Below are 18,849 nucleotides of genomic sequence, written 5' to 3'. Positions count from 1 at the left end.
GCATTAAAATTAAAGAGGGGCGCCTGGGTGGCGCAGTCGGTTAAGCGTCTGACTTCAGCCAGGTCACGATCTCCCGGTTTTTGAGTTCGAGCCCCGCGTCGGGCTCTGGGCTGATGGCTCAGAGCCTGGAGCCTGTTTCCGATTCTGTGTGTCTCTCTCTCTCTGCCCCTCCCCCGTTCATGCTCTGTCTCTCTCTGTCCCAAAAATAAATAAACGTTGAAAAAAAAAATTAAAAAAAAAAATTAAAAAAAAAAATTAAAGAAATACAAGTTAACAAAATAGAAATCTACCTTGGACATAATTCACAATGTCTTTTACACTGTGTCTTAGCCCATTTAGGTTATAAAATACCACAGATTGGGTGGCTTATAAAAAACAGAAACATGAGAGCAACATGACTAAGTTTTATTGTGATACTCTGACCCATACCTCACCCTCAGCTCTCCATCTGTGAGCAAGACACACTGCAGTGGTAGGAAATACAAAGAGAATGTGAAAGACCACGATCAGAAATGGATGGAACAGCATGTTCAGAGTCTGATCTACAAAACAAGGAAAGATCCCTCCTACACCATTCTCTTCTCCTCCTCCTATAGGGGCAATGGGGCCACCTCCCTTTAGTCTCCTTGGTCCTCCTCGCCCTCATCTGATGCCAGCACGCCTTGTGGGGGCCCTTCTGTGATGCCAATGATGGGCCCTCCTCCTCCTGGGATGATGCCAGTGGGAGCTGCTCCTGGAACGAGGCCACCTCTGGGAAGCCACATGCTAATGACACCAGACCCCCCAGTGATGAGGCCTCCTGCCGTTTCATCATCGTGCCTACTTGGCCAAGAAGGACTCGATCACACAGATAAGGAGAGAGGGGAACTTCTTTCAATCCATTTTGTATCCCTTGTTCTACTTCACCAGATCATGGTGCTATGACTTTGGGTGTTTGCTAACAGCGTGACAAGGAAGACTTGCTTCCTCTTCCTATCAAAGACAGACTAGTTTTGGCAGGGGAATAGATGGATCAGAAAAAAAAAAGCACTTTTCATTTGTACTGTGAAATGTGAAAATAAAATTGTCAACTGTTTTAGTTAAAAATAACACAGAGAAACTTATTTCTCATGTCCTGGAGGCTAGCACTGTCTGAAATCAAGGTGCCACCATGGCCAGGTGAGGGCCTTCTCCAGTCACAATTCTGTCATCGTATGTTGGGCAGAACTGGCAAGCTAGTTCTCTGTGGCTTCCTTTATAAGGACATAATAACATTCATGCAGGCTCTGCCCTCCTGACCTAAACACCTCCCAAAGGCTCTGTACCTCCTAATACCATCACATTGGGCATTACATTTTCAACACATGAATTTGGAGGCGGGGGGTACATACATTCAGATCATAGCACATTGTAACATATATTTTTACCTATACCAGTTCAAATGTAAACGGCACCATTTGTGTTTTTTTTTTTAATTAAAGTTTAATTTTGAGAGAGAGAGAGAGAGAGAGGGAGGGAGGGAGGGAGGAAGGGAGGGAGGGAGAGGGAGAGAGGAGGGGAGGGGCAGAGAGAGAGAGAGAGACAGAGACAGAATCCCAAGTGGACTCCACACTATCAGCACAGAGCCCAGTGTGGGGCTCAAACTCACAAATCACAAGATCATGCCCTGAGCTGAAATCAAGAATCAGACACTTAACCGGTTGAGCCACCCAGGCACCTGACACCTCCATTTCTTTATGCCAAATAAACCTGAATATACTGAACCAAATTATTTGCAGAAAGCCAGCAAGGCTGATGGAACATCTAATGTGCTAATTAGCTGGCAGAACTTCTCCTCTAATGGCACATCTTCTCCCATTCAAAATAACCATGACAAGATTGGAGCAAATCACATCTGTCACCTGTTAAGATTATCATAATATTCTGGCTAAAAATGCCTTTGCAAGTACTATTATATTCTCTGGACAGTTTAGAAAAGCATAGTCATGATATTTTCCTATGTAGTAGCTTTAAATTGTTTCATAAGTAACCATTACAGAAAAGTGGAAAAAATGCACAATTTGTACATAATACATGGCTGTTAGAGTTGATCAAATAGGAAGCAGTTTTAAATGCAATATATTCCTTCACTCTTTCCTAGAAGGGATACACACAGTTATTCTAGAAAGTTAGTTAAACTAGCTTTGATTCTTTCCCTAAGTTGTAAAGTTCTTCATTCCAACCTTTCGGAAATTATATAAGCTAACATAACTCCTAATATCACAATTTCTATTGTGATTTCTGGATATAAACATTTATATAGCATTTTTTGAAAATTAAACTACATAAAAATATTAGTAAAAATTTATGGTAAGATTTTCACAGAAGGCAATGACAACTTGCCCTTTCCTACTTTACATCCTGGACTGCCCCTTAGACAGCATGGGGGATGCGGGTAAAAATTAAAGTATAGGAAGAATGAAACCTGAGTTTTAACCCCTACTCAACCACTGGCATACCTAAAGAATTGGCCTAGTGGATTGTGGACTGCAATAATAAGAGCAACCTTTATATATTTGACAGGTTGTCTTATACAAAAGATATTAGACTTAATGCCTCCAAAGGTCTTTTGATTCAAGATGAGAATTTCTAGATATCAAACCTAAAAGGGCTACCCCTAAGAAGTAATGAAATCGTCAGTATTCCCAGGACATCAAACCAGGTTTCTAGCAACTTAGATACCTCAGTGTTCCACTCTAAATATGAGTCACTGATTCTATGATGTTTTCTGACCCTCAATTTACTCATCTCAGAAAGAAGAAGACATAAGAGCTAAAGAGTAACACAGTCAAATTTAAAATTAGGATACCCCTATCTCAATAAAGAGATAAAGAGACAAAAAAATATGAGCTGTTATAGAAACCCCAGTAGGTACCTCCACTATAAAGAGCTTCATCCTAATGTTTAACAATTGCTAACTCATGGTTTCCTTAGGCTGATTGTGCGTGTGTGGTTAAATTAGAGGGAAAAAAAACAATAATTCATTACTTCTGGCTTAGTATCTCATTATCATTGTTGCCTGTCTAGAACTTGTTAAACTTTTGGTCACTGAATTTTTTGCTGTGTTGACTGATTTCACATAAAAATGATACACAATGAAATAAGAAATGAAGTATTTCAAAATTCCTGTTTAATCTGAGTTGGTTTTCTTATGCATTATGGCTAAATAATGCATTTCTTTGTAATTGATACGAGATTTTCAAATGTGGAATACTTTTATTATGAGTTATATGTTCAAATAAGGTATGTATAGGGGTGGCTTGGTCGGTTGAGCATCCGACTTTAGCTCAGGTCATGATCTCATGGCTCGTGAGTTCAAGCCCCACTTGGGGCTCTGTGCTGACAGCTGACAACCTGTTTCAGATTCTGTGTCTCCCTTGCTCTCTGCCCCTCCCCTACTTGTGCTCTCTCAAAAATAAACATTTTTTAAAAAATAGGGTGAGTATAGTTAATACTGACAACATTTTAAATATAAAGTAGCATCTTGATATATACCATAAATCTCCTGATTACTTATGAAACTATTCAATGCGACAGCATACATATCTATATAACATGTAGCCTTTTAAAGCTGGATATGAGTATTTGTATGAAGACTATTATCATAGATTAATAAATGTTTATTACTTCTGGTTCCAGATCTTTTGACCCATCCCACCTGACACTTTAGATGATATTAATCAATAAGTGCTGAAACACAACAGATTTACTTTACTTCTTTCCCCAGCACTTTTTCTTCTGTAGATATCCACATTTTGAAAAAACTTGTCTTTATCCATAAACTCAAATAAAATATTTAATCCTCTAAAATTATATTCTTGGCAATAAACTATACATTAAAATCACCTTAATGCTCAATCTGTTTCTTTTCCATAATCCCAAGCATCTGACTTTCACTCAGCGGGACAACTTATGCTGTTCATTCTAGAATGTGCTTTCCTCCTTTGTCAGCCAGGCCAGCTGTTACTCATCTTTAAAGGCCTAGTTCAAATGTCAACATGATGCAACTTGCCTCAAAACCTTCAGGGATAAGTAGTTGCTTCATCATCCATATTTCTAAAGAGTGTTATATTTATCTGCAAGTGCACTTTTGTTCTGTTAGAAATTTAACACTTAAAACAGTTGTCAATTACATTACAGTGCAATGAATTTTGTAACTTACCATCATTCAACATTCCTAACCATTATCCCAGAGAAAACCATAGCAAAACAAAATTTAAACTAAATGTATTATTTTTTTTTAATTGATGTATAACAAATTACCATAAATTTAATGGCTTAGGTGCACCTGGGTGGCTCAGTTGGTTAACTGTCCAACTTCAGCTCAGGTCATGATCTTGAGGTTCGTGAGTTCCAGCTCCACATTGAGCAGCTCAGAGCCTGGAGCCTACTTCAGATTCTGTGTCTCCCTCTCTCTCTCTGCCCCTCCCCTGCTCATGCTGTGTGTCTCTCTCTCAAAAATAAGTAAATATTAAAACAAATAAATAAATAAATTTAATGGCTTAAAACAATATCTGTTTATTATCTCACAATATCTATATATCTGGCTCTCTGTCAGGGTCTCCCCAAGCTGAAATCCCATGGCCATCATGGGCACTTCATAACATAAATGTGTGTCTTTAAGGTGAGCAGGACTGCATCTCTCTGACTTCTTCTGTCTCTAACCTCTAAACTCCTTTTTAGGAGCTCATATAATTAGGTCAGGCCCAATCGGGATATTAGTTCTGATGAACTCAATTGATTAAAACTTTAATTACATCTGCAAAACCCCTCTTGCCATATAATCTAACATAATCATGAAAGTGATATCCCAAGCTGACCACAAGAGAGCGTAGTGGAGTAGTCTGCCCCAGCTGAGAATTTTCTGTGACATTGTTTAGAATTGCTGTTCAATGATAATATAAAGAATCACTTTTGATAGTTTCAGTATATTTTTAACTTCACAGATAATGCACTCCCTTTTGCCTGAATTCTGGATACACTGCTCTGACCATTTTCCCCATAGTGCTTCCTATTTGTGGTATCAAAAATTTACTTAATGGGATATTAAATATAGCTCAGGATTTTTTTTTTCTGAAAGAATATGAAAAGTGCCAACTGGTTATTTTATCTTAGCTGTATATGAAAAAAATATATAGAGAAAGTACAACTACAGGAAAGACTATTAGTTTTTTATCAGAATTTAAAGGAAATATAAAAAACAAGGACTTGTTTAAAATATAGAATTGTTTCACACCTAGCCTTTCCAGACAGCACAACTTTCTCAAAGTAAGAAATGGCATCTGGACAAAGATCAAATCAGGGCTCTTTTTGCAAAATGTGGCCTCAGGATAAATTTCAGATTGAGAGAGCATCTGTAAAACCCTTTGTTAAGGCTTCAGAAAGATTTAAGGCAGTTCCTTGTAGACCTTCTCCACTAGGAAAAAAAAAAATGACTTCTAAGAATAATAAGGGCATGCCTTCTATACCCTCTTAGCTAGATAAAATGTTTTCCAAAATCTTAAGGGTATGCTTCTTAGATTTTCTTGCCTAGAGAAAAGGTCTGCTATGAATCTAAGGAATTATCTTTTAAATACTGTTTACTAGACAATGATTCTATAAAATTGTGAGCTACAGAAGGTACCCTCTCAGAAAAAAAAATGTGGGTGTGGGTCCCCAATGTGCAATGGAACAGACTTACAACTTGATACATAAAAATGAACAAAATTTTAAAATAATTAGTGCCAACTTGTACCAAAAGAGACAGCTACAACGAAAAGATGTCTCAGGCCCTTCAAATTTCTATGAGCAAGGAGCAAGCTGTAAAATTTACTCAGCTGAGAGCTTGGGCATTTCTTACAGAAAAGAAGGAATGATTCAGTTTGGACCCCGAAGGATAGAGCCCAAACCAGAAGGAAGCAATCCTAGGGGGCAGAACTGGGCCTTAATCAGTGTGTGGGAAGCAGGTAAATTGTCTCTTTTAATGTACAGATTCAGATTAAGAAGCACCTTATTTGAGGAGTCTCATTCACACCTGGACCTTATTTAGATAATGAAATTCTAGGCTTTACACCTGATTATGATAATATGAGATAATACTTTGGGAATCTTTGGAGGGACTGAGTATATTTTGCACTTGGGAGGGAAGGGAATCATTAGAACCCAAAGGGAGGACTGTGGAAGTTAGTTTCCAATGACTACCACCCCACTCTCGCAGTGAACCACACCTCCCAATATTCACTCCCCAAAGTGATGGACACCACCTACATTGAATATACAGCATTAGCTGTATATTGCAAAAGATGGGCACCACCTACATTGAATATACTGCTAATGCTGTATATTCCATAGATTGCAAAAGAATTACACTCCATGACTTCCCAAAAAACCTTGCATCTTCTGTATAGATTTCTTGAAATGTTTACATGGTATGCTCCACTTTAGAATCCAGGTGCCATGTTGTATGAAGTGCAAGCCACGCAGAAAGACCAAGCGTAGATCTCCTGTAAATATTCCCAGCTGAGTTCCCAGGCCACAGCAAGCATCATCTGCCAGCCATGTGAAGGAATAGTCAAGCTCAATGGTTGTAGCCCCAGTCAGGAAACGCCTACCGCCACATGGAAGACTCAAAGCAAGAACAATCTATCTGGAGTGAGTCAACCCACAGAATCTTTAGAGGTAATAGTAATTTTTGTTTAAACCAGGGAACAGAACATTTTTTCTTCTTTACTTTTTAAACAATTACCTTATTTTATTTTATTTTATTTTTTTTTATGAAATTTATTGACAAATTGGTTTCCATACAACACCCAGTGCTCATCCCAAAAGGTGCCCTCCTCAATACCCATCACCCACCCTCCCCTCCCTCCCACCCCCCATCAACCCTCAGTTTGTTCTCAGTTTTTAACAGTCTCTTATGCTTTGGCTCTCTCCCACTCTAACCTCTTTTTTTTTTTTTTTCCTTCCCCTCCCCCATGGGTTCCTGTTAAGTTTCTCAGGATCCACATAAGAGTGAAACCATATGGTATCTGTCTTTCTCTGTATGGCTTATTTCACTTAGCATTACACTCTCCAGTTCCATCCACGTTGCTACAAAGGGCCATATTTCATTTTTTCTCATTGCCACGTAGTATTCCATTGTGTATATAAACCACAATTTCTTTATCCATTCATCAGTTGATGGACATTTAGGCTCTTTCCATAATTTGGCTATTGTTGAGAGTGCTGCTATGAACATTGGGGTACAAGTGCCCCTATGCATCAGTACTCCTGTATCCCTTGGATAAATTCCTAGCAGTGCTATTGCTGGGTCATAGGGTAGGTCTATTTTTAATTTTCTGAGGAACCTCCACCCTGCTTTCCAGAGCGGCTGCACCAATTTGCATTCCCACCAACAGTGCAAGAGGGTTCCCGTTTCTCCACATCCTCTCCAGCATCTATAGTCTCCTGATTTGTTCATTTTGGCCACTCTGACTGGCGTGAGGTGATACCTGAGTGTGGTTTTGATTTGTATTTCCCTGATAAGGAGTGACGCTGAACATCTTTTCATGTGCCTGTTGGCCATCTGGATGTCTTCTTTAGAGAAGTGTCTATTCATGTTTTCTGCCCATTTCTTCACTGGGTTATTTGTTTTTCGGGTGTGGAGTTTGGTGAGCTCTTTATAGATTTTAGATACTAGCCCTTTGTCCGATATGTCATTTGCAAATATCTTTTCCCATTCCGTTGGTTGCCTTTTAGTTTTGTTGGTTGTTTCCTTTGCTGTGCAGAAGCTTTTTATCTTCATAAGGTCCCAGGAATTCACTTTTGCTTTTAATTCCCTTGCCTTTGGGGATGTGTCGAGTAAGAGATTGCTATGGCTGAGGTCAGAGAGATCTTTTCCTGCTTTCTCCTCTAAGGTTCTGATGGTTTCCTGTCTCACATTTAGGTCCTTTATCCATTTTGAGTTTATTTTTGTAAATGGTGTGAGAAAGTGGTCTAGTTTCAACCTTCTGCATGTTGCTGTCCAGTTCTCCCAGCACCATTTGTTAAAGAGGCTGTCTTTTTTCCATTGGATGTTCTTTCCTGCTTTGTCAAAGATGAGTTGGCCATACGTTTGTGGGTCTAGTTCTGGGGTTTCTATTCTATTCCATTGGTCTGTGTGTCTGTTTTTGTGCCAATACCATGCTATCTTGATGATGACAGCTTTGTAGTAGAGGCTAAAGTCTGGGATTGTGATGCCTCCTGCTTTGGTCTTCTTCTTCAAAATTCCTTTGGCTATTCGGGGCCTTTTGTGGTTCCATATGAATTTTAGGATTGCTTGTTCTAATTTCGAGAAGAATGCTGGTGCAATTTTGATTGGGATTGCATTGAATGTGTAGATAGCTTTGGGTAGTATTGACATTTTGACAATATTTATTTTTCCAATCCATGAGCAGGGAATGTCTTTCCATTTCTTTAAGTCTTCTTCAATTACCTTCATAAGCTTTCTATAGTTTTCAGCATACAGATCCTTTACATCTTTGGTTAGATTTATTCCTAGGTATTTTATGCTTCTTGGTGCAATTGTGAATGGGATCATTTTCTTTATTTGTCTTTCTGTTGCTTCATTGTTAGTGTATAAGAATGCAACTGATTTCTGGACATTGATTTTGTATCCTGCAACTTTGCTGAATTCATGTATCAGTTCTAGCAGACTTTTGGTGGAGTCTATCGGATTTTCCATGTATAATATCATGTCATCTGCAAAAAGCGAAAGCTTGACTTCATCTTTGCCAATTTTGATGCCTTTGATTTCCTTTTGTTGTCTGATTGCTGATGCTAGCACTTCCAGCACTATGTTAAACAACAGAGGTGAGAGTGGGCATCCCTGTCGTGTTCCTGATCTCAGGGAAAAAGCTCTCAGTTTTTCCCCGTTGAGGATGATGTTAGCTGTGGGCTTTTCATAAATGGCTTTTATGATCTTTAAGTATGTTCCTTCTATCCCGACTTTCTCAAGGGTTTTTATTAAGAAAGGGTGCTGGATTTTGTCAAAGGCCTTTTCTGCATCGATTGACAGGATCATATGGTTCTTCTCTTTTTTTTTGTTAATGTGATGTATCACGTTGATTGATTTGCGAATGTTGAACCAGCCCTGCATCCCAGGAATGAATCCCACTTGATCATGGTGAATAATTCTTTTTATATGCTGTTGAATTCGATTTGCTAGTATCTTCTTGAGAATTTTTGCATCCATATTCATCAGGGATATTGGCCTGTAGTTCTCTTTTTTTACTGGGTCTCTGTCTGGTTTAGGAATCAAAGTAATACTGGCTTCATAGAATGAGTCTGGAAGTTTTCCTTCCCTTTCTATTTCTTGGAATAGCTTGAGAAGAATAGGTATTATCTCTGCTTTAAACGTCTGGTAGAACTCCCCTGGGAAGCCATCTGGTCCTGGACTCTTATTTGTTGGGAGATTTTTGATAACCGATTCAATTTCTTCGCTGGTTATGGGTCTGTTCAAGCTTTCTATTTCCTCCTGATTGAGTTTTGGAAGAGTGTGGGTGTTCAGGAATGTGTCCATTTCTTCCAGGTTGTCCAATTTGTTGGCATATAATTTTTCATAGTATTCCCTGATAATTGTTTGTATCTCTGAGGGATTGGTTGTAATAATTCCATTTTCATTCATGATTTTATCTATTTGGGTCATCTCCCTTTTCTTTTTGAGAAGCCTGGCTAGAGGTTTGTCAATTTTGTTTATTTTTTCAAAAAACCAACTCTTGGTTTCGTTGATCTGCTCTACAGTTTTTTTAGATTCTATATTGTTTATTTCTGCTCTGATCTTTATTATTTCTCTTCTTCTGCTGGGTTTAGGCTGCCTTTGCTGTTCTGCTTCTATTTCCTTTAGATGTGCTGTTAGATTTTGTATTTGGGATTTTTCTTGTTTCTTGAGATAGGCCTGGATTGCAATGTATTTTCCTCTCAGGACTGCCTTCGCTGCGTCCCAAAGTGTTTGGATTGTTGTATTTTCATTTTCGTTTGTTTCCATATATTTTTTGATTTCTTCTCTAATTGCCTGGTTGACCCACTCATTCGTTAGTAGGGTGTTCTTTAACCTCCACGCTTTTGGAGGTTTTCCAGACTTTTTCCTGTGGTTGATTTCAAGCTTCATAGCATTGTGGTCTGAAAGTATGCATGGTATAATTTCAATTCTTGTAAACTTATGAAGGGCTGTTTTGTGACCCAGTATATGATCTATCTTGGAGAATGTTCCATGTGCACTCGAGAAGAAAGTATATTCTGTTGCTTTGGGATGCAGAGTTCTAAATATATCTGTCAAGTCCATCTGATCCAGTGTCTCATTCAGGGCCCTTGTTTCTTTATTGACCGTGTGTCTAGATGATCTATCCATTTCTGTAAGTGGGGTGTTAAGTCCCCTGCAATTACCACATTCTTATCAATAAGGTTGCTTCTGTTTATGAGTAATTGTTTTATATACTTGGGGGCTCCGGTATTCGGCGCATAGACATTTATAATTGTTAGCTCTTCCTGATGGATAGACCCTGTAACTATTATATAATGTCCTTCTTCATCTCTTGTTACAGCCTTTAATTTAAAGTCTAGTTTGTCTGATATAAGTATGGCTACTCCAGCTTTCTTTTGGCTTCCAGTAGCATGATAAATAGTTCTCCATCCCCTCACTCTGAATCTAAAGGTGTCCTCAGGTCTAAAATGAGTCTCTTGTAGACAGCAAATAGATGGGTCTTGTTTTTTTATCCATTCTGATACCCTATGTCTTTTGGTTGGCGCATTTAATCCGTTTACATTCAGTGTTATTATAGAAAGATACGGGTTTAGAGTCATTGTGATGTCTGTATGTTTTATGCTTGTAGTGATGTCTGTGGTACTTTGTCTCACAGGGTCCCCCTTAGGATCTCTTGTAGGGCTGGTTTAGTGGTGACAAATTCCTTCAGTTTTTGTTTGTTTGGGAAGACCTTTATCTCTCCTTCTATTCTAAATGACAGACTTGCTGGATAAAGGATTCTCGGCTGCATATTTTTGCTGTCTAGCACCCTGAAAATCTCGTGCCAATTCTTTCTGGCCTGCCAAGTTTCAAAAGAGAGATCAGTCACGAGTCTTATAGGTCTCCCTTTATATGTGAGGGCACGTTTACCCCTTGCTGCTTTCAGAATTTTCTCTTTATCCTTGTATTTTGCCAGTTTCACTATGATATGTCGTGCAGAAGATCGATTCAAGTTACGTCTGAAGGGAGTTCTCTGTGCCTCTTGGATTTCAATGCCTTTTTCCTTCCCCAGTTCAGGGAAGTTCTCAGCTATAATTTCTTCAAGTACCCCTTCAGCACCTTTCCCTCTCTCTTCCTCCTCTGGGATACCAATTATGCGTATATTATTTCTTTTTAGTGTATCACTTAGTTCTCTAATTTTCCCCTCATACTCCTGGATTTTTTTATCTCTCTTTTTCTCAGCTTCCTCTTTTTCCATAACTTTATCTTCTAGTTCACCTATTCTCTCCTCTGCCTCTTCCATCCGAGCCGTGGTGGTTTGCATTTTGTTTTGCATTTCCTTTAAAGCGTTTTTCAGCTCCTCGTGACTGTTCCTTAGTCCCTTGATCTCTGTAGCAAGAGATTCTCTGCTGTCCTGTATACTGTTTTCCAGCCCAGCGATTAATTTTATGACTATTATTCTAAATTCACTTTCTGTTATATTATTTAAATCCTTTTTGATCAGCTCATTAGCTGTTGTTATTTCCTGGAGATTCTTCTGAGGGGAATTCTTCCGCTTGGTCATTTTGGATAGTCCCTGGTGTGGTGAGGACCTGCAGGGCACTTCCCCTGTGCTGTGGTGTATAACTGGAGTTGGTGGGCGGGGCCGCAGTCAGTCCTGATGTCTGCCCCCAGCCCACCGCTGGGGCCACAGTCAGACTGGTGTGTGCCTTCTCTTCCCCTCTCCTAGGGGTGGGATTCACTGTGGGGTGGCGTGGCCCGTCTGGGCTACTTGCACACTGCCAGGCTTGTGATGCTGGGGATCTGGCGTATTAGCTGGGGTGGGAAGGCAAGGTGCACGGCGGCAGGGGGGGCAGGCTTAGCTCGCTTCTCCTTAGGTGATCCACTTCAGGAGGGGCCCTGTGGCAGCCGGAGGTAGTCAGATCCGCTGCCGGAGGTTTGGCTCCGCAGAAGCACAGAGTTGGGTGTTTGCGCGGAGCGAGCAATTTCCCTGGCCGGAACCGGTTCCCTTTGGGATTTTGGCTGGGGGATGGGCGGGGGAGATGGCGCTGGCGAGCGCCTTTGTTCCCCGCCAAACTGAGCTCTGTCGTCCGGGGGCTCCGCAGCTCACCCTCCCTTTGTCCTCCAGCCTTCCCGCTTTCCGAGCAGAGCTGTTAACTTATGACCTCCCAGACGCTAAGTCGCGCTTGCTGTTGGAACACAGTCCGTCAGGCCCCTCCGCTTTTGCAAGCCGGACTCGAGGGCTCTGCTTGGCCGGCGAGCCGCCCCTCCACCCCGGCTCCCTCCCGCCAGTCCGTGGAGCGCGCACCGCCTCGCCGCCCTTCCTACCCTCTTCCGTGGGCCTCTCGTCTGCACTTGGGTCCAGTGACTCCGTTCTGCTAATCCTCTGGCGGTTTTCTGGGTTATTTAGGCAGGTGTAGGTGGAATCTAAGTGATCAGCAGGACGCGCGGTGAGCCCAGCGTCCTCCTAAGCCACCATCTTTCTTACAGTCTATTTTATTTTTTTAAATGCTTATTTATTTTAAGAGAGGGGGGCAATGGAAGGGGAAAGAGAGAATCCCAAGCAGGCTCCACGCTGTCAGCACAGAGCCTGTCATGGGGCTCAAACCCACAAACCATGAGATATTGACTTGAGCTGATATCAAGAGTCGGACGATTAACCGATTGAGCCACCCAGGCATCCATAAACAATTATTTTAAAATGTAAAACATTTGGAGTGCCTGGGTAGCTCAGTCAGTTTAGTGTCTGACTTCGGCTCAGGTGATGATCTCACATTTTGTGACTTTGAGCCTGGTTTTGGGCTCTGTGCTGACAGCTCAGAGCCTGGAGCCTGCTTCAGATTCCGTGTCTCCCTCTCTCTCTGTCCCTCCCCCACTTGCAATCTGTCTCTACCTCTCAAAAATAAAAAACAAAAAATGTAAAAAAATTCTAAAAAAAAAAAAAAAAAGTAAAACACTTTACAAAACACGGGTCATACAAAAATAGGCAATGGACCAAATTGGGCCAATGGGCTAGTAGTTTGTGAACCCTGCTTTAATTTACTAGCACGTTTTTTTACACAAAATGAATGAACATGAAATGGTGTGCACAAGGATTAACACATGTTTTACCATAGAGTCAGCTTCAGGGAAGTATGTATGCTTTAAGTATCTATGTAATCCCATTATTTATAGCAGAGTTGGTATGCCACAAACATGTGTTACCCATAATTCTCTTTGTTTATCATGACTCATATTTCAAAATCCCCTTAAACTATTTTCCATGGTATTTTCTAAAATATTATGTATTCATAAAAAATAAATCCTAATGTAATACATACTCAATGTTTTAAAAATAAACTGACAAAAATATCTTCCTAGTGGTAATTATTACCTTTATGTTGATTTAGAATGTACCCTAGAGCCAACAACAAAAAACAGAAAACCAACTACTGATCATGCTACTACATGGATGGACTTCAAAAATACTACATACTAAATTAAAGAATTCAAATGCATATGATTACATATTGTATGGTTCCATCTTTATGAAATTTCCAGAAAAGGAAAATATAGAGAGAGCAGATTAGGAGTTACCAAGGCTGGGGATGGGAGCAGAGTTAACTGAAAACTGGCATGAGAGAAATTTGGGGTTGACAGAATATTCCAAAACTAGAATGTAGTAATGGTTGTAAAATTTTTTAAAGTTACTAAAAATCATTAAATTGTACAATTAAAATGCATGAATTTGGGGGAACCTACATTGCTCCATCGGTTAAACATCTGAGTCTTGATATCATGATCTCACAGTTCATGAGTTCGAGCCCCACATTCAAGATGGGGATTTTCTCTCTCCCTCTTTCTCTGCCCCTCTCCTTTTCTATCTAAACAAAAATAAAACAAACAAAACAAACAAAAAATGACAACAAAAACAGCATGAATTTTATGGTATTTAAATTATGCTTCAATAAATGTATAAAAGTATACCAACCATTGATATTTTCATTGCAGCAATATGGAAAAAAGGCCAATTCCTTTGTGTCAGTGTCAGAAGAAAAAAGCATTAAAAATATTTTTAGATTTTTTTAAAATGTTTATTTCCTTTTGAGAGAGAGAGAAAGACAGTGCAAGCGGGGAAGAGGCAGAGAGAGAGGGAGACACAGAATCTTAAGCAGGCTCCAGGCTCTGAGCTGTCAGCACAGATCCCGACACAGGGCTCGAACTCATGAACTGTGAGATCGTGACCTGAGCCAAAGTCAGATACTTAACCAACTGAGGCACCCACGCGCCCCTAAAAATATTTTTTAATACAAAGATATACTCTGTGAAATACTGTCAAAAATAAATTTAATGTTCTTTACCATTTTGTGATTCACAAGTTATTTTCCTTTGAATCAATATGCTTCACACATTAACAACTATGACCACCATGTCATCATTACTTGAGGAAAAAGCATATTGCAGAGTTAAGACTTTTTATTTCTAGTTACCTCCCCCTGAATAATATTAAGATTTCAAAGAGGTAATAAAGTTTTTGATGAGTCTTAGAAATTCCAGTGGGAAATACAATTCCCAGTTATTTTTTGCCAGTCATTATTCCCAACCATTCTTTAAAATAATAGTAGGCATTACAATACTAATGGAAGTTTAAAAAAAATTGTAATCTTGATATCTGAAGACCTGAGTTAGATTAATAGGGCCTGAAAACCCACTTCTTTGTAATTATAAATTTTAAATATATAGAAAGTATAAGAACATCAAGCAGTGAATAAAACAAATGATAAAGTAAAATTGATAACTTCATTAACATTTTTAGTGATTCCTTTATATCAAAGATACAAACATAAGTAATAGCTTAGGTTATAATCTAATTTGCAATTAAACTTTTTTGTATCACTGGGCCATATACCATTACAGAGAGGTATAGAACTAATGTACATAGACATATATGCACAAAATGTCCTATCAATTTGCAAGACTTTAAGTAGCCCCCAACTGCAATGGACCATGTCCAGAGTAAGAACCACTGACAAAATGTGAACTGATGCTTGGTTATTTTAAAAAGGTCAACCTTCTGTATCAGCAGTGGCACATAATACTAAGCAAGACATGAATATTAAAAACAAAGATTTTGCTTTTCTTTAAAACACATTTGGGCAGGAAAAAAAATCCTTTGATTTATTAAATGTGCTTAACCTCAGTAAGAACTTGTATAGAATTATGGTGTCAGTCCTTAACAGAGTCTCTGATAGAATCTAAGTGTTTTCACTTGAGTTGTTCAGAATTTTTTTTTAATTAATAATCCTTCACCCCTGATACCATGATCTTGTTGAGAGCTGGATATACATCCAAGATCCTAGAAAGCAAAAAGACTTGGCATTAATTAAAATAAGAACAAACCCTAAGGACTGAACAGATTGTGAACTACAGATCACAGAAAAATTAAAATGGAGAATGATGACACAAGAAGAATTAAAGAAAAGCGAAAGTTAATAGCAGGATTAAAATGGATTTAGAGAATGTTTGCTTCCAGCCAAGTTGGAGGAACAGAAATTAGATTTATACTCGCACCTTAAGACAACGAGAATAAACTGGACAAAATATATAAAATAATGACTTTCAAACATTAGAGAATATGTGGTTAAGGATGGTACTCCCTGTGAGAAGGAAAATTAAGATGAGCCCTAAAATTATACCAGTTTATTGCCCAGACACTCAACAAAGGGAAGAAGAAACCCACATAAAGTCTGGTAGTCTAATTGAGCTGAGGGAACAAAGTAGAAAAAGATCAGTTTTTGAGAGGTTGAACTATTTACAATACATGGTGCATGGCACCAAAGAATGGAGAACCTTGCAGAGGGAGTTCTGGAGATCTTCAGAGACTTCCCTCAAGTCTTTGGCTTAGTGCAGATCTACACATCTGTAAGTGGAAACTACATCATCTGGGAAACAAAATGAGAAGACATAAAAATTCCCAAAGCCCACACAAAGCTAGGAGTAGTTTGTGTTCTTAGCCAGAGCGGTGAGGTTTAATAAGAGATGAAACATCGAATTAAGTTCACAGAAGGCTATTTCTTTATAATGGGATTTAATTACACCAAGGGCCAACAGAAAATTATTCAAAGCAAACCACCACTGATCCAAGTAACTTAACTGCATACCAGAAGAGTAGCCAACATTACTTAAAGAAACATAGCAAAATCCCTAACACTCAAAACCCTAACACATAAAAACCACAATACCTTGGATCTGATAATATATTTTGAAACATGCAAGAGAGCAGAAAATATGACCAAATACCAGGAGATAAGTCAAACAATATAAATAGAGGCACAAATGACTGAGGTAATGATATTAGCAGACAAAGGTATAAAAACAACTACTACAAATATTTTTCACATGCTTAAGAATATAGAAATGACCATTATAGGAAAAAAATGGAAGTTATTTTAAAATAACTTATCTTACCCAAATGTAAGATATAGAGATAAAAAATTCAATTTCTGATGAAAAGTATGCTGGATAGATTTAACAAAAGATTAAAACTTCAGAAGAAAAATAATCCATACACTTGAAGCAGTAGAAATAGAAACTATATGAAATGAAGCATGGAAAGAAAAAAGACTGAGAAAAGAAAAACGAGAGACTGAGTGGATAATATCAAACAGTTAATATGTGCACACAATCAAGGCCTGGGGAAATGAAAGGCAAAAAATATTGAAATAAAGGCCCCAAACTTCCAATTTATGAAAAGTATAAGCCCAAACATTCTAAAAGAAGAATAAACATACAATAAAATACGGAAAGGTAACCATAATCAAATTGCTAAAAACCAAAAAGAAAAAAATCTTCAAAGCAGATGGGAAAAATATTACATAAAACAGAACAAAAATAAGAATCACAGATTTCTCATTAGAAGTAAGGCAAGCTAAAGACAATGAATGATATACTCAATGTGTTAAAATTTTAAAATAAATCTGTTTACCTAAAATTTTATATTCAGAGAAAAAAATCTTTCAAAGTGAATATGAAACAAAAAAACTAGTTAAAAAATTAAAAAAGCTGAAAATATTTGTTTCCAGAAGACCTGCACTGAAATAAATGTTAAAAGAAGTTTTTAAGACAGGAAAAAATACTAGGTGAAACCTTGCATTTACCCAAGGGAATGGAAAGCATAGGATATTGTAAATATGTTACTAATATAAATATTTTCTTATTTTAAAATTATTTGAGGGGCACCTGTTTGGCTCAATTGGTTAAACATCTGACTTCGGCTCGGGTCATGACCTCACAGTTCATGGGTTCGAGCCCCATGTTGGGCTCTGTGCTGACAGCTCGGAGCCTGAAGCCTGCTTCGGATTCTGTGCCCCCCTCTCTCTCTGCCCCCTCCCCTTCTTGTGCTCTATCTCTCAAAAATAAATAAACAAACATTAATTTTTTAAAAATTATTTGAAAGATAACATATAGCTCAAAGCAAAAAAAAAAAAAAACAGTGAACTGTGTAGTTTGTAACATATGTAAAACAAAAATGTATAATAGCAAAAGTACAAGTTTGAGGAGGAAAATATGATACTGTTTTAACTTTCTTACAACATAAAAAGTCATATTATATTATCTAAAGGTAGCTGTAATAAGTTAAAAATTGATAATATTAACTCTAGAACTCCAAAAAATGTTCCATAGAGAGAAAATAATATTAAATAATATTAATCAAAAAGAAGGCAGGCCCAATCACATCAATAATCATATTAAATGTAAATAATCTAAACACTCCAAAAAATGAAAGTGACTGCCAGGTGATAAAAAGCAAAACCCAAATTGGGGTGCCTGGGCGGCTCAGTTGGCTAAACATCTGACTCTTGGTTTCAGCTCAGGTCATGATCTCACAGTGTTGTAAGTTCGAGCTTGGCATCAGGCTCTGTGCTGATGGCATGGAGCCTGCCTGGGGTTCTCTCTCTCCTTCTGTCCCTCCCCTGCTCACACTGTCTTTGTTTCTCTCAAAAATAAACAAATAAACTTAAAAAAAGAAAGCAAAACCTAAATAATGTAGCATATAAATACTCACTTTGAGCATAAAGTCAAAGAAAGAAAAAAAATAATGGAAAAAGGTGTACTATGCTACCACTACACAAAAGAAAGCTGCAGGGCACCTGGGTGTCAGTAGGTTAAGCATCTGACTCTTGATTTCAGTTCAGGTCACGATCTCAGGGTCATTAGATCAAGCCCCAAGTCAGGCTTGGCTGGGTGTGGAGACTGCTTAAGATCTCTCTCCCTCTCCCCTTCCCTGTTCTGAGAGGAGAGGAGAGGATCTCTCTCCCTCTCCCCTTCCCTGTTCGGAGAGAAGAGAAAAGAGAAGAGAAGAGGAGAGGAAAGGAGAGGAGAGGAGGGGAGGGGAGGGGAGGGGAGAAAGGAAAGGAAAGGAAAGGAAAGGAAAGGAAAGGAAAGGAAAGGAAAGGAAAGGAAAGGAAAGGAAAGGAAAGGAAAGGAAAGGAGAAAAAGGGAGGTAGAAAGAAAGCTGGAATGACTATTTTACTATCAGAAAAAATAGATTTCAGAGCAAAGAATATTACCAATGATAATGAGGGAAATTGGTTAATAATTACAAAGTCAATGTATCAAGAAGACATGAGTATATTAAATGTGTATGCAGCTAATATCAGAGCTTCAAAATAGAG

At 38.6% G+C, this 18,849-nt stretch overlaps 1 pseudogene; it reads left to right on the top strand.

Moving 5' to 3' along the window:
* Nucleotides 1-394: 394 nt before the first annotated feature.
* Nucleotides 395-854, top strand: LOC115517065 (annotated as a pseudogene).
* The last annotated feature ends 17,995 nt before the right edge of the window (nucleotides 855-18,849 follow it).

This window comes from Lynx canadensis, chromosome B3 (genome assembly GCF_007474595.2).
Source record: "Lynx canadensis isolate LIC74 chromosome B3, mLynCan4.pri.v2, whole genome shotgun sequence".
In the NCBI taxonomy this organism is placed as follows: Eukaryota; Metazoa; Chordata; class Mammalia; order Carnivora; family Felidae; genus Lynx; species Lynx canadensis.
This window is presented reverse-complemented; position numbering and strand designations above follow the sequence as displayed.